This window comes from Chiloscyllium plagiosum, unplaced genomic scaffold (assembly GCF_037043375.1).
Source record: "Chiloscyllium plagiosum isolate Xiang-an unplaced genomic scaffold, Cpla_swu_hap1 HiC_scaffold_10, whole genome shotgun sequence".
NCBI classification, from domain to species: Eukaryota; Metazoa; Chordata; class Chondrichthyes; order Orectolobiformes; family Hemiscylliidae; genus Chiloscyllium; species Chiloscyllium plagiosum.
The window spans coordinates 65,031,828-65,057,611 of NW_028270148.1; the positions used below are offsets into that span (position 1 = coordinate 65,031,828).

A 25,784-nucleotide genomic window follows, 5' to 3' on the forward strand; every position below is an offset into this window, starting at 1 on the left:
AACCCCAGTCTATCTAGTTTCCCCTCATAGCTGAATCACCCCAATCTAGGAAGCATCCTGTTGAATGTTCTCTGCACCCTCTCGAGTGCAAATGTTCCAAGTTTTTTTTAAAACACTTTTATCTATAACTGGTATCAACTTTGTGAGGCATTAGATCTTGTTACAAATGTGTGTAGATTCATTTTCTTGTGCTGGGTAATAATGGATATAAAAGTAAACGTCTTGTTTTTTTTTTCTAAATGTCCAAATGTAGAATAGAAAAATACACTGACCATCATTGTAACATGGTCTGCAGAAGCTAAATACTTTCTGTGTTGTAATGTGGTGTACACAATTGTCATAGGTAGCATGAACAATGTAAAGCTGAATGTAATATTTCTATAACAGCACTAATGTTAAGACTGTGTTAAGGTAATAAGGTAGAAATCTAAGTTTGTATGCTGCTTCACTTTTTAAAATTGCTTTGTGTTTTAGCCCTATTAACTGGCAATGAAAATAAGTTCATTCATTTTGAATCAGAAATCACAAAGGAGATATTTGTAATCAAATGAAAAGGGGAATAATGTGTGTAAAAAAAGAGCAACACAGATATCATGTTGTTTACTTTAATTTAGCTTTAATTCCACCGTATAAAAATTTAAGGGGAATTCTGGAATTGAAAACAAATTAACAATTGATATCATGTTGTGTGGGTTTAGTGTACGAATGCTTTATGGCTTCACATGAAAATCCCTTGTTTGCCATCATAGTGTAAGCGCTGACCTGTGTAAAATAAACAGTTCAATGACATATGTACACTGATATCAAACAATGTTACTTCAAAGTTTAAGTGAGAGGTGAGAGCAAACCATGACAAATGAGAAATGAGACACTTCTCAACTAAGATTGTGACTCCATCTTCCTAATAACATTTTCTGTGCTCTCATATTAAACTGAAATTATATACAAATGACTCAGACTCCACTCATTGCACATACACACAGAATGACTGTAGAGTTCCAGTGTAAGTATAGCTTATTCTGGTTGATTGGCTGATCTAATTGGGTGGTCAGCACAACATGACTTAAGAAACAAGCAATTTGTACCCTGAGGTGGGCCATTTTAGATGCGGGTGTTCAGTACTGCTCACAGCATCTTGTTTTCTTGGTAGGAGCTAGGCATCCCGTCGTCATTCATTTATGAATCTGTCTCAATAATACTTGGCTCAGGGTTCCTGTGTTTCTATTGCCTCAGGCTTTTGGGTACATTTAGGGCTAGAAAAAGTGAATTCTTTTCAGCGATTTCTCCAAATGGCAAAAATGAATGTTTATTACCACTTAGCAGTTGCCTCAATAATGAAAAAACTGTTGCTTGTTATTGCTCATTGGATTCATATAATACATCTGTAATAACATTTTCTGTTTGCTATTCATACTCGATTGTAACATAACAAAAATAATTTGGCACCTACTGAATTAAGAAAAGCATTGCACAATTATAAAATGGAAATCAATGACTTTTATATAATTTAGAGTTTCAATATGATTGCTCATATGTAATTTTAATACTCTCTAAACATTTTAATTCAAAATTTAATCAAAATAATTTTAACCATCTAAAAAACATGCTAGTTGCTTATTCAAGATTTAACAAATCATGTGAGTATACTTTCATGAAAAGAATACAAAAAAACTTGCAGACATGGAATATGTTTTTTTCAGGATTTCCCAAAACTACTTTTGTTTATAGAATCTCTAGTGTGGAATCAGGCCATTTGGCCCAACAAGTCCACACTGACTCTCCAAAAAGCATCCCACCCAGACGCCCTGCACCTGCACCCTCCAACCCCGCCATCCCCAGCCCCTCACCACCAGCACCATCTCTATAAGCCCGCATTTCTCAGGGCTAATCCACCCAACCTACACATTCTTGGTCACTATGGGCAATTTAGCATGGCCAATCCACATAATCTGCAAATCTTTGGACGTGACCACCAATTAATTACTTTTGAAGTGTTGTCATTGTTATTGCGGCAGCTACTCCGTATACGGCAAGATCCCATCATCAGTAAGACTTGTTGGGCCAAAGGGCCTGTTTCCACACTGTAGGGAATCTAATCTAATGAAATGAGGGAGTTGTGGGGGGGGGGGGCGGTGGTTCTTGTCATGTGGGGTGCAGTGACTGAGAGATGCAGGGAATGAAAGTGACAACCCCTGCACTTGTTTCCAACATCTTCCTCTGTACCCCCTGTCAAACTTTCCCTGAGCATCCCTCTTTCTCAAAATCCCTCACCTCCTTGATCCGGGGCCTTGGGTGGTCTTGTCCTGGAAGCAGCTACTGCTTCCCCAGTGGCACTGCTGAGTACAGAGGAGCTATTGGCCACTGATTAACTGGTAGTTCCTGAAGAGAGGGACTTTGAATGCTGCTCTGTTAAGTTTGTGAGTGGTATACAATGTGGCAGAGTTTCTTGCAAAGATTACGGCAGGTTTGTGCTGGCTTGCAAGATGGCAGATAAGACTCTATCCCCAATTTGTTTTTCTAATGTTAATTGGGATGCATCAGGAGAACTCCACTGCTTTCTTTATAAACTGTCCAAATTGATCTTTTACTCCCACCAAAACAGGCAGTGTGGACCTTGGCTTAATGTCTCACCTGAAAGACAGTATCTCTGGCAACACTGCACTTCCTGTTCAGATTATGTCGACAAGGCCTGCAGTGGGACTTGAACCCTCCACATTCTATTTCAAAGGTGAGAGAGCAACCACTGAATCAAGCTGACAGAAACATTACTTATCAATGCAGTGTGGTTTGCTGATAAAGAAATGTGAAAGGAATAGATTTGGCAATATTGGATTGCATTAGTCAAGCTCAGAAAGAAAGTATGTTGCATTGGCTAGCAACAAAATGTGTTTTTTTTCCACCAAACCACAGATGAGTGGGAGCAACTGCATCTTTACCATAATCGTAATATCTTCTGTTATTTTCAAGCTCTGTCTGTGAATTAATGCAACATTCACCTTTCCTGTTGGGAATCTTTTCCATATTTTGTAATTCTTTGAGGTGAAAATTAATCTCCGAATCTCTGACCTCGCTTGATCCTACTTGATGTTTTACAGTCCTCTGATCATGGCCTGCTTAAATCATTATTTATCTAAACATTTTAAAGAACTGTATCATATCAATCTTTAGTTTTCCTTCAGCAAAAACAAAGTTTGCACTGTTAGTGTAATTTCATAACTTTTAATCCTAAACTCTTCTGTTGTTCTTCCAAATTTCTATTCAGCTGATTGGTCAGTTTTCACAGGTATAATACCAAAACTGTACCTTTTAACATGTGAGGATATGATCAATTCAGATCAGAATTATTACTATCTGTAAATTTGATTCATGAATCAATTCACTCACTCCTTTTCAATTTAAATCCCAGAATCCCTATAGTGTGGAAGCAGGCAATTTGGCCTATTGAGTGCATGCCAGCTCTCTAACCAGTTCACCCATCACTTTACATTCCCCATGGCAGTTCGTCTAGGCTGTACAGCTTTCGACTATGGCAAGAACTCAGAGCAGACTCAGAGGAACTCAGTGGAAACTCATGTAGATACAGGGAGAACGTGCAAACTCCACACATACAGTCACCCAGAGGTGGAATTGAACCCAGGTCCCTAGCACTGTAAAGCAGCAGTGCTAACTACTGAGCCACTGTGCCACCCAAAATGTTATAATATCTTATTCTGAAGTTATTCCCACTTAAGTCTCCTCAGAAAACACATGTAAGTATTGAAGTCATGATTCCCACCCGAATGTATAAGTGTCTATTTGCTCACTGAGCTGGCAGGTTTGGTTCCAGACATTTCATCACCATGCTAGGCAACATCATCAGTGAGTCTCCGGGAAAGCGCTGGTGTTCTGTCCCACTTTCTATTTATGTGTCTTGGTCTGTTAAGGTGGGTGATATCATTTCTGGTTCTTTTTCTCAGAGGTTGGTAAGTGGGGTCCAAATCAATGTGTTCATTGACAGAGTTCTGGTTTGAATGCCAGGCCTCTAGAAATTCCCGTGTGTGTCTCTGTTTAGCCTGTTTAGCACATACAGACCAGATATTTAACTACAGAAGCAATCATTGCAAGACCCACAAATGGAGCTGCATCAGAACATTATCTTAATGGGCTACAACATACTGCAGCAACCAGGAACTAGGAGCAACAGAAGAAAAATGCCTAAAGCATATTCAGGAAGAACAGTTACCCGATAAACACAGTCTACCAATTCTTAAACAACAAACTCAAACAAGTATGCACAACACGCCCTGAAACTCTAGCCACACTAAAGTACATCGAAGACATCTCAGAGATGACTACCAGACTTCTCTGAACCCTTGGCATCATGATAGCCGACAAACCTACCAACACACTGAAACAGCTACTGATGAACCTAAAGGATCCTATACCAACAAACAGCCAAACGAATGTCATTTACAAAATACCCTGCAGGGACTGTAACAAAGACTACATCGGGCAGACAGACAGAAAACTAGCCACCAGGATACACGAACACCAAATGGCCACCAAAAAACATGACCCACTATCACTACTGTCTTTATATACGAATGAAGAAGGACATGACTTTGAGAAAACTAGGACAGGCTAAACAGAGACTTGCACAGGAATTCCTAGAGGCCTGGCATTCAAACCAGAAGTCCATCAATAAACACATCGATTTGGACCCCATTTACCAACCTCTGAGAAAAAGAACCAGAAATGATATCACCCACCTCCAGAGACCAAGACTCTTAAATAGAAAGTGGGACAGAATGCCAGCGCTTCACCGGAGGTTCACTGATGATGTTACCTAGTATGGTGATGAAACGTCTGAAAACAAGCTCAGTGAGCAAACTTACAACCTGAAACTCAATCTGAGCTTCAAATCTTTTCAAAAATCTCAAAAAAGTGTTTATATTTATCCACGTGAAAATGCAATTTAATCCATTCACTTAAATTGATCCAAATATTTTCAATTGCTATCAAAACCGTCAAGGTAACCTTGTTCATGAATTAATGTGAAAAGCTAATCTAAAAACATATTTCCGACATTGTTGGTGTTCTAATTACTTCAGATGTCATTGTCTCAAATATTATTTCACTTGTAGAAAACTTCTATATGGCTTTTAACTGTTAACTTTTATATGCCAGTAAACACTGTCCAAGAGTTGAAATATAAAATCAATTGACCTTGGATTGTAACAAGGACTCTGATTTTCTCCATCTTGTTGTAAGTCTGCTGAACTGTAGAATTCTTCGGGAATAATGAGAAATAACAAACTCTACAGGATCTGTGAAAACAAGATGCCAACATTTTTCTATTATATCTGACAATGGCTTTTACCGTCATGAAAAATAACTCAAATGGCTACACCAAATGAGCTGCAGAAACCTGATGTGCAAGACCAAGTGCTGTGGGCATTCATCTGGAACAGGAATACACAACCATTTGGCAGCAGTTGCAGTCGTAAACCTAACTGCAGACCACATTATTAACTTAAAAGGGAAATAAACCACAATAGCTAAATGATTACTTCCATGATATTGTTAGTCTTTTCTGTCTTTTTAATTATTTTCAATGTTTCTTTTGAGGCCTTAATCCTCAGGCCACAGCACTTGATTCTCCTTTATTTAGGTCAAATATTTTTCATATCAGGATTTGTGAGAGAATTTATTGTGTGTTTACAGGTTCTGACAATGATTTTGTTACTTAAATGAGAATGATTCATTTAAGTATGCCATTAGATAATGAGCTACATTTTTTGGCAATTGCCCCAAGGAGGGTTGGATGGAGCTTCAAACTATTGTCTCAATATCATCATGTCTCCATACTTGGTTTCTTCCATTGGTCTCATTAAATCTGCAGGCCAAGCTACCAATAGGATCTCTAATAGGGATTGTGAGCAGGATAAAGGCAAAAATATATTATTAGACAGGATGCGATAAATGGTGTTCCCTGAGATCTAGGCCAATCGGTTCGGACTGTATATATGTCAACGATTCAGATGAAGAATAGAGAGTTCCAAGTAAAAGTTTGCAAATAGTACTCAATTAAGGGACACTGTACAGTGAAGCACTAAGTTACAAAGGATGGCAGGCAGATTACACATTGGGCATAAGTGAGGACTGCAGATGCTGGAGATCAGAGTCAAAATTAGAGTGGTGCTGGAAAAGCACAGCAGGTCAGGCAGCATCCGAGAAGCAGGAAAATCGAAGTTTCGGGCAAAAGCCCTTCATCAGGATTACATGTTGGGCACAATTATTGCAAATGTAACTTAGTGTAGAGAAAGGTGAGGTGATCTATTTTTAATCCAAGCCGAACCAATCACAAAACAATATTATAAATGTGACAGGCTAGAAATTCTGGAGGAGCAAAGGATTCCTGATGACCATATTCACCAACCTCTAAAACTTACAGAATATTTAAAAATATAATCAAAAAATACTATTGGATTCATGTCCTTTATCCAGTAGAGGCTGGATAGCAAAGAGGAGAAAGAGATCCTTCGGTTGTATTTGGTCATATCCTACTTTGTGTTCAGTTTTTGACATCAGATGTCTAGGGGGGTACATTGGCCTTAACGTAGTTCAGCACAACTTCACCAGCGTTATACCAGGTCTTCTACCCACCACTGCTAACTTCTCAAGTTACATGTTCCTCCTGATGGCAACCCCCACCTTTATTGGGGTCTGCCAACCAAGCAGAAACCGAGGATTTATCTGACTCAGCAGCCCCATGGTTCCTCATGTTCCCCATGAATCCCAATAGTAGCCCTTGTTCCCAAAGGTGATGCCAGCTTTAGGCAGCTGCTGGCTCATGTCATGTGACCTGCAGCTTTCAGAGGGTGGGCACTTCCCCCTTACGGTGGCAGAAATCTCACCCTGAGCCTATTAATGGTTATATAGCAAGAAAATTCGTGTGGGTCAGATTGGCAAAGCAGAGGTGGACTCCCCTCTGTATTTTTAAGCCAGCAGGGTTGAAGTGGTGGGTGGGGGAGACAGACAGACGTAATTTTGTGTAAAATTCTATCCAAGTGGGAAAAGACAATTAAACATCAGATGTACCTTTCAGAAATCAAACTAGGGAGCACATTTTCATGCAGGGGTGTGAGAATGTCAATTTGCACCCCCATAGACTAACAGATACTGAATCATAGGAAATGTTGGAAAGAGGATTTAAAGAGAGGGGAACGATTCATAAGGAAATTAAGGGGCAACTTTTTCATGTAGAGGGTGGTGTGTGTATGAAATGAGCTGCCAGAGGAAGTGGTGGAGGCTAGTACAATTCCAACGTTTAAAAGGTATCTGGATGGGTATATGAATAGGAAAGGTTTAACGGGGTATCAGCCAAATGCTGGTGAATGGGACTTGATTAATTTAGGATATCTGGTCAGCATGGGCGAGTTGGACTGAAAGATGTGTTTCTGTACTGTACATCTCTATGACTTTAAGTTAAGGCAACACAAGACCTAGAAAAACGTCAGGCCTGAGATTAGCTGTGATCTAATGAACTGCCAGAACAAGCTGGAGAAGATGATCGGCTTACTCTTGTTCCTCTGATCATGCCGATAAACCTCTTAACCTGATTTCCTCATGTTTCCACAGTTACTCTATCCACCTTGGATTGTGAAAATGTAGTCCAAAATGTGAAACATATTTGAACGAGTTGGATCGATATAAATCAATAAACATAAAATGTTTTATACAGAGCAGTAAGAGAAGGCTAATAAAAAATCACAATAATTAAAATGGACAGAAAACAGAATAATGAAAGTAATGATTTCTCCACTGAGGATTAGTCAGTTGTAAAGCTGAGCTTACGTTATTTAATATTGCTGATGAAGTATAGTTTGTTAAGGAAGCACAACTCTGTTGTGAACACCTGCACATGATGACTTGCTGCAATTTCTTAATGATGCATCCCAGAGATTGCAACATGGGCAGTGATCTCCTGGTCTTTTTTTATTTTCCTCACCTTCTCATATTGTAGAGTTATGCTTAAGATTTTTAAAGTCTCGAGGCCTCATTTCTAAATGGATGCCTATTAAACCAGACTCCCTTAATTCAATTAATATAGGTGCTGATGAAAAGTATAGTATGTACGTTTAATAAAATGTTCTAATGCAAGCAATTTAAGACTGAGATGAGGAGGAATTTTTTTTAGAGGATTGTGAATCTTTAGAACTCCTTGCCATAGAAAGATGTGGAGGCAGATTCCCTGTGTTATTTAAGGCTGAATTAGATAGATTCTTAATCAATTGGGGAATCAAGGATTATGGGGAGAGTACAGGAAAATTGACATGAGGTGTGTTGAATCAACCATGACCCTGTTTATGATTAGATTAGATTAGATTCCCTACAATGTGGAAACAGGCCCTTCGGCCCAACCAGTCCACACCGACCCTCCGGAGAGTAACCCACCCAGACCCATTTCCCTGTGACTAATGCACCTAACACTATGGGCAATTTAGCATGGCCAATTCACCTGACCTGCACATCTTTGGATTGTAATGATGGAGCAGTATTGAGGCAGCCAAATAGCCTTCTCCTGTTTCTGTTTTTTATAGTCTTATAGAGAACAAAATAAAACAGCTTTTCTTTCAGGTTTCAAGTTCCCATAAATGCAGTTATTAACAATTGAATCAAACCATTATGCTAGCTACACAGATTTCACCCAGCATGTTAAATGTTATCTTAATATATTTTGTGTTTAACAGTAATAGAGAGAAGTAAACACAAAAATTCACATGCGTATGCTATTGCTATTTCAATGAAGAATATTAATGTTGCTTCTTTTTAAGAACAGGACCCCCAAAGTGGAAGCCATTTCAAAACAATTTGCAATGTACAGCCTTTTTGAGATAACCTGTACTTGTTGATGTTTCTCAAATATCAAGAACAATATTCAAAATCAAATGAATGCCAAGAATTGTATTCTGTACAATAAAAGCATAAAACAATGTCTACTCGTGGGTAAAAATTGATATTCTGGAATCTACCTTGGAAATAGCTCTCTCTGTCCTGAATTCTGAAATCACAATCTAGAAGTGAATAGCTTGTTATATAAAAATGATTTTTTTGTGGCATTTAGATACTTCTTGTTCTCATCTTTTCATACCTGGGATAGCTTTAAATTTCTATTCCTTGAATGTTAACATTTTAAGTGGTGTCAGCTTTCACCTCCTTTTTCTTGTTCTGAAACATTAAGATTGCTAATACTTTGACCTCGTTATCAGTGTTGAAGTAACAGAGCTCATGTATACGTTGCAAAAAAGTTATCATTTAAAAACCTGGCAAATTAAAGATTCTTGCCATCCAGATCCGGTATCCATTAGGTCTGGACATATCACATTAACTGGCTCATTATCTGCTTGAAACCATATGGGCTTGGATTTGGGTGGGTCACTGATGATTTCCTAAGGTGGCTTGCCTAATTATTACAATTGTGTTATCTCATTCACAGGGTCAGCTATAGATAACAGTGCTATAACCTTAGAAAATGGGTGTAAAATACTCCAACAATGATGAGCTGGGGAATCTGCTGCTTCTGCCTTCTAAAGATGTGTTGATCGTAATAAAGTAATTATCCACTAAACAGTTTAAAAGAAATTGCCATTCTCCAGTTCAAAGAAATTCCCTACTTCTCCTGGTACAGCCTATTGTATCATAGTTTGTTGCAAAGTCCATGTTAGTCAATGGAGACATGGGAATGTCTTGTTGAGACGGTGGGAGGCTTGCCTGCTAGCTGCAGGACTGACGAGCTGTGTGTCATGTTTTCTCATCAATTCACTGCATTCTGTGCCACTCTGGTACTTGACTGGCCGACAGTGTGTGTGTCTTTCATGGACTCCAGGATGGATGACCCAGCTCTGTGTAGTTGCTGCCCAATAAGAGGATGGCAGTTTTTCTGTACTCTGCAGTGCCACTGGTGAGGCTGTAGCTGCTAGAAGAATGACACCTATCCAAAGCCTCAGATCAAGGAGAATGACTATGGCACAAGTGAGCAAGGGTTGGTAGAAGTTCCTGGGAAAGTGACAGAGAGTGAGTTGGGAGGAGGATTGGGGGATTGGCTCTCAAATTCTGAAAGAGGCTCTCCCCCCCTGGGAGCCACAAGCAAACATGTCAGGGAAGGCTGACTGTCAACAATGGTCCTTCCCACTAACCCATCCCCACTTCAGACATGATCAGGGGGAGAAGGTGGAAGATGATAGTGTCACCTGTTTCTCCCCACTGCCAAACTTATGATAGAGGACAGCATAAGGTCCCACTTGATTTCACTAATTTCACATTATTGCTCAAAGATCCATCCCTCTCAGTGTTACTTAGATTAAAATAGTCATAACACTTCAAATAATTAATATGTTATTTAAAAGCAAGGTTTGCAAAGTGATTTTTGCCCTCAATACTTAATAATACTATGGGCTGAATTTTACCACATTTTGACGATCTGTTATTTTTCTTGGATGGGTTTACTCCATGAGGCTGTCATACCAAACGCGCTTCATCGACTACCCACTATACCCCTATGGTGTCCCCTCATCCAATGCTAGCCGAATTCTCCAACTTGAGATCACAACTGTCCAGATATCCCCCAATAGACTGGTTTGCCTGGCACCAGTTACATATTGAAAATGTTGTGTTGCACCCAGCCAAACACTGGCAATTCAGAGCTGCTCTGCACAATTGAAGGAATTTTCTTTCTGCCATGACAAACAAGGGAAAATTGGTGCCCAACTTTGCAGATAGGAGGTCCTGGTGGACAGAATGATATAGCAGAGTGCTGCCATCTTCCAAGTATTCTGCCAAAGGAGAATATGCCATCAGACCAGGCCAGCTTTGTCTGAGGTTGCCACCTGGGTAAGCCTAGTCTCCATGGTCTGGACGAATACACAACAATGCCGTAAGAATGTCAGTTATCCTCTCTGCCCTGCCAGGCAAAGTACCAATGTCGATTAACCCATACTATTTTCTTGCTGTTGTGATCACCTCCCAGCTACTGCAAATCCCCCTTCCCAACTCTACCAACCCAGCATGGACACTGTGCTTCCATCTCATTAATTCAGTACATCTCATCAGCTTTTCCCCAACCACACTAGCTCTAACAGCTAATGCATACATTCTAGGAGAGAAAATATTTTATGTGGAGTCATTGCTGACCAATGCAATCCTTTATGACACCTTCAAGTAGAATTACAGACATGTACAGCACAGAAACAGACCCTTCAGTCCAATTTGTCCAAGCCGACCAGATATTCTAACCTAATCTAGTCCCATTTGCCAGCACTTCGCCCATATCCCTCTTAACGCTTCCCATCTAATGCCTTTTAAATGTTGTAAGTGTACCAGCCTCCACCACTTCCTCTGGCAGCTCATTCCTTACACGCCCCACCCTCTGCGTGAAAAAGTCGCCTCTTAGATCCCTTTTAAATTTTTCCCCTCCCATCCTAAATCTATGCCCCAAAGTTCTGGACTCTCCCAACCCAGGGAAAAGACCTTGTCTATTTACCCTATCCATATGCCCCATGATTTTATAAACCTCTAAAAGGTCACCCTTCAGTCTCTGACACTCCAGGGAAAACAGCAGCAGCCTATTCAACCTCTCCCTGTAGCTCAAATCCTCCACCCCTGGCAACATTCTTGTAAATGTTTTTCTGAACTCATTCAAGTTTCACAACATCTTTCCGCTAGGAGGGAGACCAGAATTGCACACAATATTCCAAAAGTGGACTAACCAATGTCCTGTACTGCTACAACATGACCTCCTACACTCAATGCTCTGAACAATAAAGGAATGCATACCAAACACCTTCTTCATTATCCTATCTACCTGTGACTCTACATTCAAGGAACTATGAACCTGCACTCCAAGGTCTCTTTGTTCAGCAACACTCCCCAGACTGCAGAGGGTTAACATTAATGTGTGAATAATCAGTGATATAAGACCTCATACCTGGTAGAACGGCTGAGAGATAGTTCTATCAAGTAGTCTTTTGTCCTGTTTCTCATTAGAAGACAATGCACAATAATAATTAAGGTTTACTGACAAGCAAGCCTATAGCAATGTCAATTCCAGACACAACCAAATGGCAATCACAGTGAATGGTAACAGATGGCATCAGTGTGTAAAAAGAGAGCATGACAAAGAGCAACAATGTAGAGAAAACAATGACCAATGATTCAAAAAGCACTTGGAGCTTTGTTACAGTAAAAAACATGCAATGGAGAACAACTTACCTTTACTACAGTGTTTTGAACACAGAGAATGGAATTTTACTGGGCCCTGAATAATGTGGGCAACAGTGAGTGAATTAGGAAAATATGGTAAAAATTAACAGATTTGTCATTGGTTTTGATTTGTTGAACCAAAGCACATATAAATAGTTGTTGAAAAAGAGCCATTAACTTCTACTTAGGCTTGTGAATAATTTGTAAACCATGTCTCAGGTTTTCTGCTCGCAACTGAGACAGGCCACAAGCAACAATGTAGAGAAAACAATGATCTATTAAGTGCAAAAGAGTTAGTAAAGATGCCACCAAGAGTGCAGAAATGTAATTGGAGATGGATAATATTTGATTTGAATATGAATATTAATTTTTGGACTGGAGGTTTGTGACCATTGGTGTTTCACAGAGTTTGGTGCTAGGTCCTCTTTTGTCATTTATAATAAATTATTTAGATGAGATTATAGAAGGCATGGTTAGTACGTTTGCAGATGACACCATTATTGGTGGTATAGTAGATGGTGAAGAAGCTTACCTTAGAGTACAAAGACTTCTTGATCAATTGGGTCAATGGGCTGAGAGTGGCAAATAGAGGTTAATTTAGTTAAATGCGATGTACTGCATTTTGGTAAAACAAACAAGGATAGGGCTTATACAATTAAAAATAGGGCCTTGGCAGCATTGTAGAATGGAGAGACATAGGGGTTCAGATGCATAATTCTTTGAAGTTTGCAGCACATGTAGACAGGTTGATTAAGAAGGTGTTTAATATGCTTGTCTTCATTGCTCAGACCTTTGAGTATAGCAGTTGGGATGTTGAGGTTGTACAGGACATTTGAGAGCCTTTTCTGTAGTACTGTGTCCAGTTCTGGTCACCCTGTTACAGGAAGGATATTATTAAGCTGGAAAGGCTTCAGAAGAGATTTTCCAGGATGTTGTCCAAAATGGAGGATTTGAGTGGCAAGGAGATGCTGGGACTTTTTCACTGGAGCATAGGAGGTTGAGGGGTGACCGAATAAAGGTTTATAAAATCATGAAGAGCTGAATAGCAAGGATCTTCTGCCTATTGCAGGAGAGTTCAAGAATAAGGGGCATATTTTTAAGGGGAAAGGAGTAATATTTTTAAAAAGACATGAGGGGCAATTCTTTTGACATAGTATGGCTTGTGTGTGGAACAAACTGCCGGAGGAAGTAGTGGATGAGAGTACAGATACAACATTTAAAAGACATTTGGATTAGTACATGAATAAGAAATGTTTGGAGGGATATGGGCCTAGCACAGGCAGGTGGGACTGGTTTAGTTTGGGATTATGGTTGACATGGACTGATTAGACTGAAGGGCCTGTTTCCATGCTGTATGACTCTATGTCCAAGGGGGAGAAAAGATACAAATAAGATTGGGTACATTATCACACAGTTCTATAGCAAAATCTGAACAAGGCAACATAAAGTTTGCCAAAGCTATAGAGACTTGTACCCATTGATGATCAGATATTTGAGAGCAACAACATAATGTTTACATGTGAGTAAAAGGGCACGAAAATCGGACGAAAAATATGCTTAAATCTATGAGTATGTCATCAAAGGATGACCAGAATATATTTCATGTAATCCTATTCTGGAACAATATTTCAAGCAATGAAGACATCTCAGGATGACTTGCTGTTCTATGCTGGCAGATTGGTCATATGTAGCCTGCTGAGAATTGATACACCTCAGAAGTTACACCAGTGTCATATAAATGTCAGCAAGTATCTTGCCAGAGCACAAAATTCTGTTTGGTGACCAGGGTTCTCAAAATCATTGGAAGAAAAACACTTCCAAATGCAGCATGCATGCTATCCAATGTCAGGGATATCTTAATATCCATTCAGATTATGGGAATATCAGACAATGGATCTTTTTGAACTCAGAGAGAAGACATTTCTGATAGCGGTTGACTAATGACTGCATGGTCATACACCTGTATTCCTGATTAAAGGCTTTTGCCCGTAACGTCGATTTTACTGCTCCTCGGATGCTGCCTGAACTGCTGTGCTCTTCCAGCACCACTAATCCAGAATACATCTGAAACTGTTGTCTTGTGGAGTTCCAAACCTGGACATTCAGATAATGATCCACAATTTGCCTAAGAAGGCTTCATGTAGGTCACAAAATCCAATGGGCATGTCCCTATGAGAGATATCCACACCTAACAGCGAGGCTGAAAGGTGAGTGAGAATGGTAAAGGCATTATGGGAGAAGAATTATATCAACCTAGCACTGCTGAGTTCTTATTCTATATTGCTCTGGCTCCCGATGCACTTCTGATGGGAAAGAGGCTGCACAATCAACATACTGCGGTGGGGCTGTGAGGACTGCAGTTTTGTTTTATTGTAGTTGTGATGAAGTCCAACAGCATCAATGCTGGCCTTTTAACCAGCTCTCCTCCTAACAGCTAGCAGCCCCTGTGACTGTGTCCAAACATTTTGTTTCCTGTGTCAGCTCACCCTCAACCTTAGATAGAAGATTAGACCTCTGAGGTAGTTGCACAAAGCTTGAAATTTTCCTGACTCCCCTTATCTGTCTTGCAGATTAAAATCAGACCCATATTTTTGAGAGATGACTTTAAGAATAGAATGGCAAATTTGATGCAGGTCAAAATGATCAAAGGCTTTCAGTCAAGAGGATGGCATCAGGCAATGTCTTGTAACCGACCCAACTGAGGACAGGGCCAAATCTTCTTAATTTCTGGTGACTAACTAGTTTAGATGGTGGATTAACAATAAACGGCAGTTTGTACTGAGAGGCAGGAATACCATTCAGCTACTTTCCTGAGATGATAATTCCAGAGCATAGCAGGGAGGCATTAGGGACTGTAGAGCCATTCCAAGATCTGCCAAGAGATGCAGGAACACTCCAAGGCACAATCGATAGAAAGGAAGTTAGTTCATGGGCATCTGTGCAGCAGATGCTGGCGATCTAAAATAGAAACAAATGAGAAGACAGCACACACCAAATTTAGTATGTTCGAGGATCTTTTATGTGAAAGTTAGAATTGGAGCAAATGTTTATAACTTTTATAAACATTTAGTTGCAGATTTGCACTTTACCTGCATGGACCCACTTAGGAAACTCCACTGACACCTGATCCCTACTATTCTCAGTGTCATCACAAAAGTTAAGATTTAATCAAAGTATGTAAAATCACCAAATTACCTGTCTGATGGAATCAGGATAACAGGAACCACTGACTGGGCTCCTTACTTAAGAAGAACTACTCTTTGATATAAACAGGCAGTTTCTGGTTACAGATAAACAATAGTATGAACTATCAATAAATTAATAGTTAAATATCTAATTCTAACTTTGCTTTTCAAATCCCTACACACATACCCAATCAAAAGGAAAGGGTTATGGGTGAATGAAAATACACAGGGGAATCTTAGTTCAAGAGCATCAGTTCACATGTGTTGGTGAGCTGGTTGTTCTTCCTTCCCAAGACCTTTCCAATCACCTTTCTGGATTCTTTCAATTCTTCACAAGATGCACAGCATGATTTGTATTCTAATTGTAAAGAGTCTCAGTTACTGCTTCAAGGCAACAGCTTATAGCAATTGGTGGGAGAAAATAACTGACTGTCTCCAGGCTTGGGTTACATTGCTGCAGAGAATTGACAGACTGATTGTTCCGGTCTGGAGACCTGCTTCTGTATCGCTCACAGGCACCAGCTGTTCAGTCACCCAGGGGCCAATCAGAGAGTTGTTGTCAGACTGATGACCTCTGGCATCCACTAGTCAAAATTAGCACAAACTAATCAGCAAACTGTTGTTGGCCAAATCTTACCCTGCGCACCCACCCCAGCTCTGTGCTGTTTTTTTCCCTTCTCCACCATTGCTGTCAAACTTAACAATGAGATCCAGTAATTTTTTTACAAGTCTAGCAATTCTTGGCATGGTGTTAAAAAAGTTCTTTTCCCATTTAAGTTCACAATAAAAAAAAATTGATCTTTATACATACACACAATCACAATGTTGGCCTGTATTCCTGTATCTCTTAGAATAAACAACCAGTTTACACCTCTTTTTTTTAAAGGAACAGGTTAATCTCCAGTTAATCCAACTACTTGCATACATTTAAACACCAATTAATATAAAATTAACAGTGTGTGTCATCTGCAAATCACTTAAAGTTGGCAGATAATTAGTTCTAGCAAAATTCAGCCCAGTCAGTAAAGATGAAAGTCACATATGTAAAGTTGTGAATAAATTCTTGTCTCTTTACTCCTAAGTTTGGTGTAACAGTTTGAATTATTAATTTTTTTTTCAATTCAATACATATTTGACCATTTGTGAAGCTATGAAGAAACAAACCGACTCGGTCTCTTGAATTAGCAAATAGTTTGTTTCTTTTTTTGAAAAAAGTCACTTATTTGGAAGTATAAATATTACTAAATGGTGAAGTCTATCCTGAATCCCACAACATAGACGAATATAGACATGAAAGCAAACAGAAATCAGAATGTGAAGTGAGGTAGAATTAGAAATAAGTTAAAGTCCATAATAAGTATGTTGTGCTGTTAGTCTTGAACTTGCTGGGGAGGCAGCCAAGCCAGTCGGTCATCTAACGATAGTCTCTTTTAAACTGCAATCATTCCTTTTCCAGAGTGGGTGCTGTGATACTTGAAATTCCTCTTACGTGGTTTAATTCTCTATCCCTGTGATGTTTTCCAACTTGTAATAGTGACATGTTCAGAGCTTTTTAACACAAATATGCTGAAACAGACATCTGCTCTCTATCCCACGTGGAGGTTGTCTTAATGTTATTGCCTTCTGTAGTCCACACACAAACTTTTAACTATAGCGTTTCACAAGGGAAGAGTTTTGATTATTTGATAGCTGACTCTTAGAACATCATGGATAAAAGCCATATTAGCAAAGGAGCTTCAATCTTTCATTATCAAAGCTATCAAGATGCCATCAAAATGGTGAGGCCCTCAGTACTGTTTAATACCTAAAGGATTTTGGTAAGGTTCCTTTAGTCTCTGGACATTTCTCTTGTTTATTGTCAGTTCCAACATTTTAATGCAAACCAGTTCCTTAAATGTTGTTTAGGCGTCCATTTTGAAATTCTTTGTAATCCTTGCAGCTTTTATGTCAGATGGCTATTGCAGCCATTTTAAAGCAGAGTGACTTGGCTCATTTAAGATGCCATGTAAATGTTCTGGGTAATAAATCAGTTGACGGAATTAAAGATTAATAGTCCATAGAATGCAACATCATGACAACATGTATTTCAGTTGTGTAAAATGAGACTTTCCTCAAGAGATGACAAGGAACAGAGTACATCATCGAAAATATTTCATTCAGTTATTTTTCTTCAGTAAGCAATCATGGGGTGAAATGATACAACAGAGAATCAGAGTCAATTCTCACCTTTTGCCTGCAGATGATGTTAGGAAGGTGGAACAGCAAAGATTCGCGTCTTGAACTCTAGAGTTGACATTTAGGAATGGAGAGAAAGTGAGGACTGCAGATGCTAGAGATCAGAGCTGAAAATGTGTTGCTGGAAAAGCGCAGGTCAGGCAGCATCCAAGGAGCAGGAGAATCGACGTTTCGGGCATGAGCCCTTCTTCAGGAATGAGGAAAGTGTGTCCAGCAGCCTAAGATAAAAGGTAGGAAGGAGGGACTTGGGGGAGGGGGGTTGGAAATGCGATAGGTGGAAGGAGGTCAAGGTGAGGGTGATAGGCCGGAGTGGGGGTAGGGGCGGAGAGGTCAGGAAGAAGATTGCAGGTTAGGAAGGCAGTGCTGAGTTCGAGGGATTTGACTGAGACAAGGTGGGGGGAGGGGAAATGAGGAAACTGGAGAAATCTGAGTTCATCCCTTGTGGTTGGAGTGTTCCTAGGCGGAAGATGAGGCGCTCTTCCTCCAACCGTCATGTTGCTATGGTCTGGCGATGGAGGAGTCCAAGGACCTGCATGTCCTTGGTGGAGTGGGAGGGGGAGTTGAAGTGTTCAGCCACGGGGTGGTTAGGTTGGTTGGTCCGGGTGTCCCAGAGGTGTTCTCTGAAACGTTCTGCAAGTAGGCAGCCTGTCTCCCTAATATAGAGGAGCCCACATCGAGTGCAGCGGATGCAATAAATGATGTGTGTGGAGGTGCAGGTGAATTTGTGGTGGATATGGAAGGATCCCTTGGGGCCTTGGAGGGAAGTAAGGGGGGAGATGTGGGCGCAAGTTTTGCATTTCTTGCGGTTGCAGGGGAAGGTGCCGGGAGTGGAGGTTGGGTTGGTGGGGGTGTATAGACCTGACAAGGGAGTTACGGAGGGAGCGGTCTTTTCGGAACGCTGATAGGGGAGGGGAGGGAAATATATCCCTGGTGGTGGGGTCCATTTGGAGGTGGCAGAAATGACAACGGATGAAACAATGTATATGGAGGTTGGTGGGGTGGTGATCAGTCCTTAGCAGAGGCCTCACCTTCATTCCCCTACGCTCTCGGATTAACAAGTTCAACACGCAGCGTGACATTGAACAATTCTTCCGCCGCCTTTGCCTCCACACCTACTTCTTTAACCAGGATTCTCGCCCACCCTCTGACGACCCCTTCTCCCGCCTCCAACACACCCCATCCAATTGGACACCCTGTGCTGGCCTCTTACCTGCCCTCAATCTCTTCATAGCTAACTGCCGCCGCGACATTAACCGCCTCAACTTCTCCACCCCTCTCACCCACTCCAACCTCTCACCCTCGGAACGTGCCGCCCTCCATTCCCACCCCAACCTCACTATCAAACTGGCAGACAAGGGAGGCGCGGTAGTAGTTTGGCGCACCGACCTTTACACCGCTGAGGCTAAATGCCAGCTTGTGGACACCTCCTCCTACTGCCCCCTTGACCATGACCCCACCTCCCACCACCAAACCATTATCTCCCAGACCATCCATAACCTCATCACCTCAGGGATCTCCCATTCACCGCCTCCAACCTCATAGTCCCATAACCCCGCACCGCCCATTTCTACCTCCTGCCCAAAATCCACAAACCTGACTGCCCCGGCCGACCCATTGTCTCAGCCTGCTCCTGTCCCACCGAACTCATCTCTGCATACCTCAACACGGTCCTGTCCCCCTTAGTCCAAGAACTCCCCACCTACATTTGGGACACCACCCACGCCCTCCACGATTTTCGCTTCCCTGGTCCCCAACGCCTTATCTTCACCATGGACATCCAGTCCCTGTACACCTCCATCCCCCATCACGAAGGACTCAAAGCCCTCCGCTTCTTCCTTTCCCGCCGTACCAACCAGTACCCTTCCACTGACACCCTCCTTCGACTGACTGAACTGGTCTTCACCCTGAACCACTTCTCTTTCCAATCCTCCCACTTCCTCCAAACCAAAGGAGTAGCCATGGGCACCCGCAGGGGCCCCAGCTATGCCTGCCTCTTCGTAGGATATGTGGGACAGTCCATCTTCCACAGCTACACTGGCACCACCCACCACCTTTTCCTCCGCTACATCGATGACTGTATCGGCGCTGCCTCGTGCTCCCACGAGGAGGTTGAACAGTTCGTCCACTTTACCAACACCTTCCATCCCGACCTCAAATTCACCTGGACCGTCTCAGACTCCTCCCTCCCCTTCCTAGACGTTTCCATTTCTATCTCGGGTGACCGAATCAACACATTTACTATAAACCGACCAACTCCCACAGCTACCTAGACTACACCTCCTCCCACCCTGCCCCCTGTAAAAACGCCATCCCATATTCCCAATTCCTTCGTCTCCGACGCATCTGCTCCCAAGAGGACCGGTTCCAATACCGTACAACCCAGATGGCCTCCTTCTTCAAAGACCGCAATTTCCCCCCAGACGTGATCGACGATACCCTCCACTGCATCTCCTCCACTTCCCGCTCCTCCGCCCTTGAGCACCCCCCCTCCAATCGCCACCAGGGCAGAACTCCACTGGTCTTCACCTACCACCCCACCAACCTCCATATACATCGTATCATCCGTCATCATTTCCGCCACCTCCAAACTGACCCCACCACCAGGGATATATTTCCCTCCCCTATCAGCGTTCCGAAAAGACCACTCCCTCCGTGACTCCCTCATCAGATGTCATTGTTTTTACCTGGTCCATACCCCCCACCAACCCAACCTCCACTCCTGGCACCTTCCCCTGCATCCGCAAGAAATGCAAAACTTGCGCCCACACCTCCCCCCTTACTTCCCTCCAAGGCCCCAAGGGATCCTTCCATATCCACCACAAATTCACCTGCACCTCCACACACATCATTTATTGCATCCGCTGCACCCGATGTGGCCTCCTCTATATTGAGGAGACAGGCTGCCTACTTGCGGAACGTTTCAGAGAACACCTCTGGGACACCCGGACCAACCAACCTAACCACGCCGTGGCTGAACACTTCAACTCCCCCTCCCACTCCACAAAGGACATGCAGGTCCTTGGACTCCTCCATCGCCAGACCATAGCAACACGACGGTTGGAGGAAAAGCATCTCATCATCCGCCTAGGAACCCTCCAACCACAAGGGATGAACTCAGATTTCTCCAGTTTCCTCATTTCCCATCCTCCCACCTTGTCTCAGTCAAATCCCTCGAACTCAGCGCCGCCTTCCTAACCTGCAATCTTCTTCCTGACCTCTCCGCCCCCACCCCCACTCCGCCCTATCACCCTCACCTTGACCTCCTTCCACCTATCGCATTTCCAACGCCCCTCCCCCAAGTCCCTCCTCCCTACCTTTTATCTTAGTCTGCTGGACACACTTTCCTCATTCCTGAAGAAGGGCTCATGCCCAAAACATCGATTCTCCTGCTCCTTGGATGCTGCCTGACCTGCTGCGCTTTTCCAGCAACACATTTTCAGCATTTAGGAATGGGGAGACAAGTTATTGCTAGAGATGCACTGTGGCTGAGTTAATAAGGGTTGAATCAGCACGGACAGCTCTGTACAGCTTCATGGTAGTTGAGAGATGATGGTACGTTTTATCAAACCGCGGAAATGAGATTGTGATAGGAAGCAAGGAATTGCACACCTTCCTTATAACATACATTGTTGGTGACTTTGGTCAGAGCATTGAGCAAAAGTCAATATGGAGGAATTTCATCAGGAAGTTTTGAAAGATATAAACATGGAGCTGACACACAATGATAATATTCTCAGGGAGAAGTTACAGCTGGAGCAGAAGTTGATCGGAATGTAAAGGTTGACCTCTCAACTTTAAAAGAGAGGTCAACAGTACATCAGGAAAGAAAAAAAATTATCAAAGTTAAAAATAAGTAAAATGTTAATGAATTAGATGGAGAGATGACTTTCTTGAAAAAGATATTGAAGACGACTGCATTAGTAAGATAGCATTAACATGAAATGCCGTTTTTATGGGTGAGATGTTTTTACTGAATTAGGGAAGCAAACTTATTGCTGTGTGGGAGCATTATAAAATGCTTTCTTTTGAGTACTGTTGGAAAGCACAAGTGGATATTTCAGAAAAAAGATTGCAAGTTTTGCTACAGGGTGATGGAAAATTCCATAATCCTGATGCCTTGGCACTGAGGATTATATTTCCTTCAATAATAATTTAATTCAAAAGAACTCAAGAGTTGGCTGTCTGTACAATATTTCCATTTGTGCTTTGCTTGGTATCTCATTTCAATAAAATACACCTAAGAGCTTAAAGTCTCTCATAACCTGAATTTCCCTCAACTCACCCAATCTCGGATCATCTACGTGACATTATGAAGCTGTAAAATAGTGAGTGCACTTACAACTTTAGTTCCTTAGAGATGCATCCCTTTTTTCAAGATAAATTAAATGCACTGCATGCCCTTCTTATTGTACTTCAACTGGGAAAAGAATTACACTGTTTCTCTGGAGGTTTCCTACCAACTCTTAATTGTCAAGGCTCAGTAGTCCTTTGACCACTATTTTTAGTCCAATGGTTAATGCTATTCTATCAAATAACTGAGTCTGCTATTTTAACAAAATCATTAATTCAGTTAAAATAAATGAGGTAACAATTTTGTCTCAACTGCATACATGGGAATCTGATACAAATGCATTAATCAGTCCCACTAAAAATAGTGGACACAGGCATTTCACACTTAATTTTTCTCAAATCTTTTCATAAAATTCTTGCATGTCTCAGGCTGATGATGGCAAGGCCAGCTGCTTTCTTCCTCATCATTTATTTTTCTGCAATTGAAGAAGCACTAATTTGTAAATTATCACATGAAATAAAGACTTACACTTTTATAAGGGAAAAGTTGCCAAGCTGAGATCTGCTAATGACTAGAAATGTCATGCACATTATTTGCAAATTAAGTTATAAAACCATCCATTTCACAGAATCCCCAATTTCAGCATGCATTACTGATCTCAAGCAGACCTGCATTATTTACATGATAGGGTATTAGCACGAACCACTTTGTAAAATCTCAATCACTTTCAACTTGTGAAATATGATGAATAGTTAAATAATTCCTTTTTTTTTCAGAATGATGGATAATACTTAATGATATGTCAAAAATGCAAAGGCTGCCATCAGCATTTCCAGTAAATACATAGACAATGGCTCTATTTATTTACAATGAACAAACCAATAACTGGTTCAGGATGCAGGAAGCTCTGCTTTCATCATAGAAGACAAATTTCAAGTTTGAGAATAGGTCATATGTGTAACAGTTCCGTTTAACAAAATAATGCTATTGACAATGGCAGCATAGTAGCTCCGTGACTGTGCTATTAATCCAGAGTCATAGAGTGACAAATCTGAATGCATACTTCAAAATCCACCATAGAAGCTGGAACATTTAAATTTGCTAAAGAAAGAAATCCAAAATGAAACAAAAGTTAATCGATAAATGGTAGCTACAAAAGTGTTTTAAAAGTCCACCTGGTTCACTGATGTCGTTTAGAGAAGGAAATTGATACCTGGTTGAATAGCCTACTCCTAATTCACATGTTCTAATTTGTCATTATTAGCCAGTCTGACCTATATGTGACTCCACACCCTCAGCATTGTGCTTGACTCTTTCCTGAGAGGACTTACCAAACCACACTGTTGTACTTTAGGGAGAATGAGTGATGAGTGAGATATGCTGACCTTGCTGATGCCCTGCGTATTCTGCAAATTATCAACAACCACCTTTCAAATGCTTCTTGATTTCTGTCCTAAAAACAAGATAAGCAAACCCTGGTCTGAATATTTTTGATAGAATAGCAAACAGTTTGCATGGATAGTAACTCTGAGCGTGGTTATCTCAAATGGAGATGTTAAGAGCATCCAAATGTTTGAAGATCCTTTGATTTTGGAAAATTATGAAATGATATTTCCTACAGCAACTCACATTCAAGTTTTCTTTACAAAATATGAACATATGGGCTGGATTTCCATGGTTGAAATGTCTGTGAAGAATTGTTCTCTTAATTTAAAGCGTCTTGTTAGATTGATTTCACTATAAAATAAACACCCACAATATTCAGTTCTTGATTCTTGTACTATACCATCTTGACAGTAGAAATGATTTGATGGATAGTTTAAGCATCATTTTCACACTAACAACAGCTTTCAAAGGTCTCAATATTAAGATATTAACCTGAAAGTGCTTTTCTGATAACTCTTGAGTGAAACTGTTGATGGGCTTTGTTATAATATTGTGTCAGATTTCAACATTCTGCAGATTTTGCTATTATTGAACAGGCTACTCCATTGGCAACAAACTCTGCACATTAAGATTGTCAATGACTGATCATGCTTAATGCCTTTGTCAACACTGCACAAAGATAGACTGTCAGTTGTCTCCATCAATTATTGCTGTTTTAAGTTGTCTAATGTTCTGTCAACAATTATTGCCACACTTGTGTGCACAACTGTCAAAACAATACAGATACCCAAGAGTGTGTCACAAGACTGTAAGGATCTCAAGGAATTATAGCAATATTTTATGGCAAAATGGAAGAGTAGATAATAAAAAACACGTTTTAATAAGGATAGGTAAACTTAAGTTGACTTATTTCTAAATGTCAACCTAAATGATGATCCAGAAATAGAATTATTTCTTCTTAATCCTGCACTCAGGCATGTTCACACAAGACAAAAAAAGATTCATCGCTGCTGAAGTTGTATTTAAAATAAAAGGGGAAAAACAATGCCTTGGGCGAAGAATCATAAACAAAGTATACAATGTGACATATTCACAAATCCATTGGATTTCCTGTTGATGAAGCTGAATTGTTGACAGCTGTTGATTGAAGTCGAGAGTGTGGTGCTGGAAAAGCACAGCAGGTCAGGGAGCAATCTGTAGATTGAAGCCAACTGTACACCTATGATTCTAATTAACTTGGATTCAAGTCACTAGGGATTGGTCACAGTTCATTCCTGCAGGTTTTACCAGGTAGACAGCAATACTAGATGCTTGAAAGCTTTATCAGGTTCCGAGGAAGTTTTACTGAGTAAAGGATTTCAGGGGAGAGGCTTCTGTAATATTCTCTTTACACTTACTCCTGTAAACATAACTCTAAGACCAAAAGGAGTTTGCTAGATGACCATTAAGATAGAGGGCCCACCCTCTTCAAAGCCAGATTTTCTAATAATTGAGACAATAAATCCCATCTCTTGCCTTTCTGAAAGTTTTGTTTGACTGCTTCTCTGAAGTCACCCGATTTCTCATAAACAGCAAGTAAACCATTGAATAATGGCTTTATTTCAAAGAAGAAAAGAATATTTTATGTCTAGTTAATGTCTAAATAGCTCAAAATCTTACGAGTTATATTCCAGATAGTCCTTAGTTATAGGTACGTATTCCCAACATTTCATGTTCACAGACAGGCTGTCCGTCAGACCTTCAAAAGCACTAATTTACTGATTCTTTATTATATAATGCCATCAAACTCCTATGGTGGAGAACTTGGCTATGACCTCAAATTCAACCCCCCAACCTACCAAAGTTTTTATAATTATCTTTCCCTCTGGCCTGGCTCTAGCCCACTTGTTTTTAGAGACTCATACTTGCAGATCCGAAGTCTATTTTCGACTCTTAAGGTATGCTGAGTGCCAGTGGGCTGAATTTTACCAAACTCTGGCTAATTGCCAATTAGTCATCATCATAGGGTTGTAAAGCATAGAAACAGACCCTATGGTCCAACCAGTCCATGCCAACCAGATATCCTAAATCAATTCAGTCCCATTTGACAGCATTTGGCACATAACTCTCTAAATTCATTTGCCTCCATCACTTCTTCTGGTTACTCATTCCAAACATGCACCACACTCTGCCTGAAAATGTTGCTCCTTAAGTCCATTTTATATTTTTCCTCTTACCTTAAACCTATGCCCTTTATTTGCAGAGGGTTTTTCTCCATGTGCTCTAGTGAACTAACTGATGGAATTCTCTGCTGTTCACCTCATTATAGATGCACATCACCTCCATAGCACCACACTTGCTCTATCAGGGACTTACTAATGGCAGAAGTATTTGCTGCTCTGGGACCCTCCATGATTTCTGTCACTAGTGCCATATTTAAAACATAGCTGGGTACCAGACCAATTACT

At 40.9% G+C, this 25,784-nt stretch overlaps 1 long non-coding RNA gene across 1 annotated transcript in view; it reads right to left on the reverse strand.

The window, feature by feature from the left end:
* Window positions 1–609: 609 nt before the first annotated feature.
* LOC122552889 (uncharacterized) overlaps window positions 610–25,784 on the reverse strand; it is a 29,069-nt gene continuing 3,894 nt past the window's right edge. The window contains exons 2-3 of the long non-coding RNA XR_015758460.1: window positions 5,206–5,306; window positions 610–762 (exon numbers count right to left, since the gene is read on the reverse strand). This is a non-coding gene — a long non-coding RNA (uncharacterized LOC122552889). The remainder of the gene's footprint in view (window positions 763–5,205; window positions 5,307–25,784) is intronic.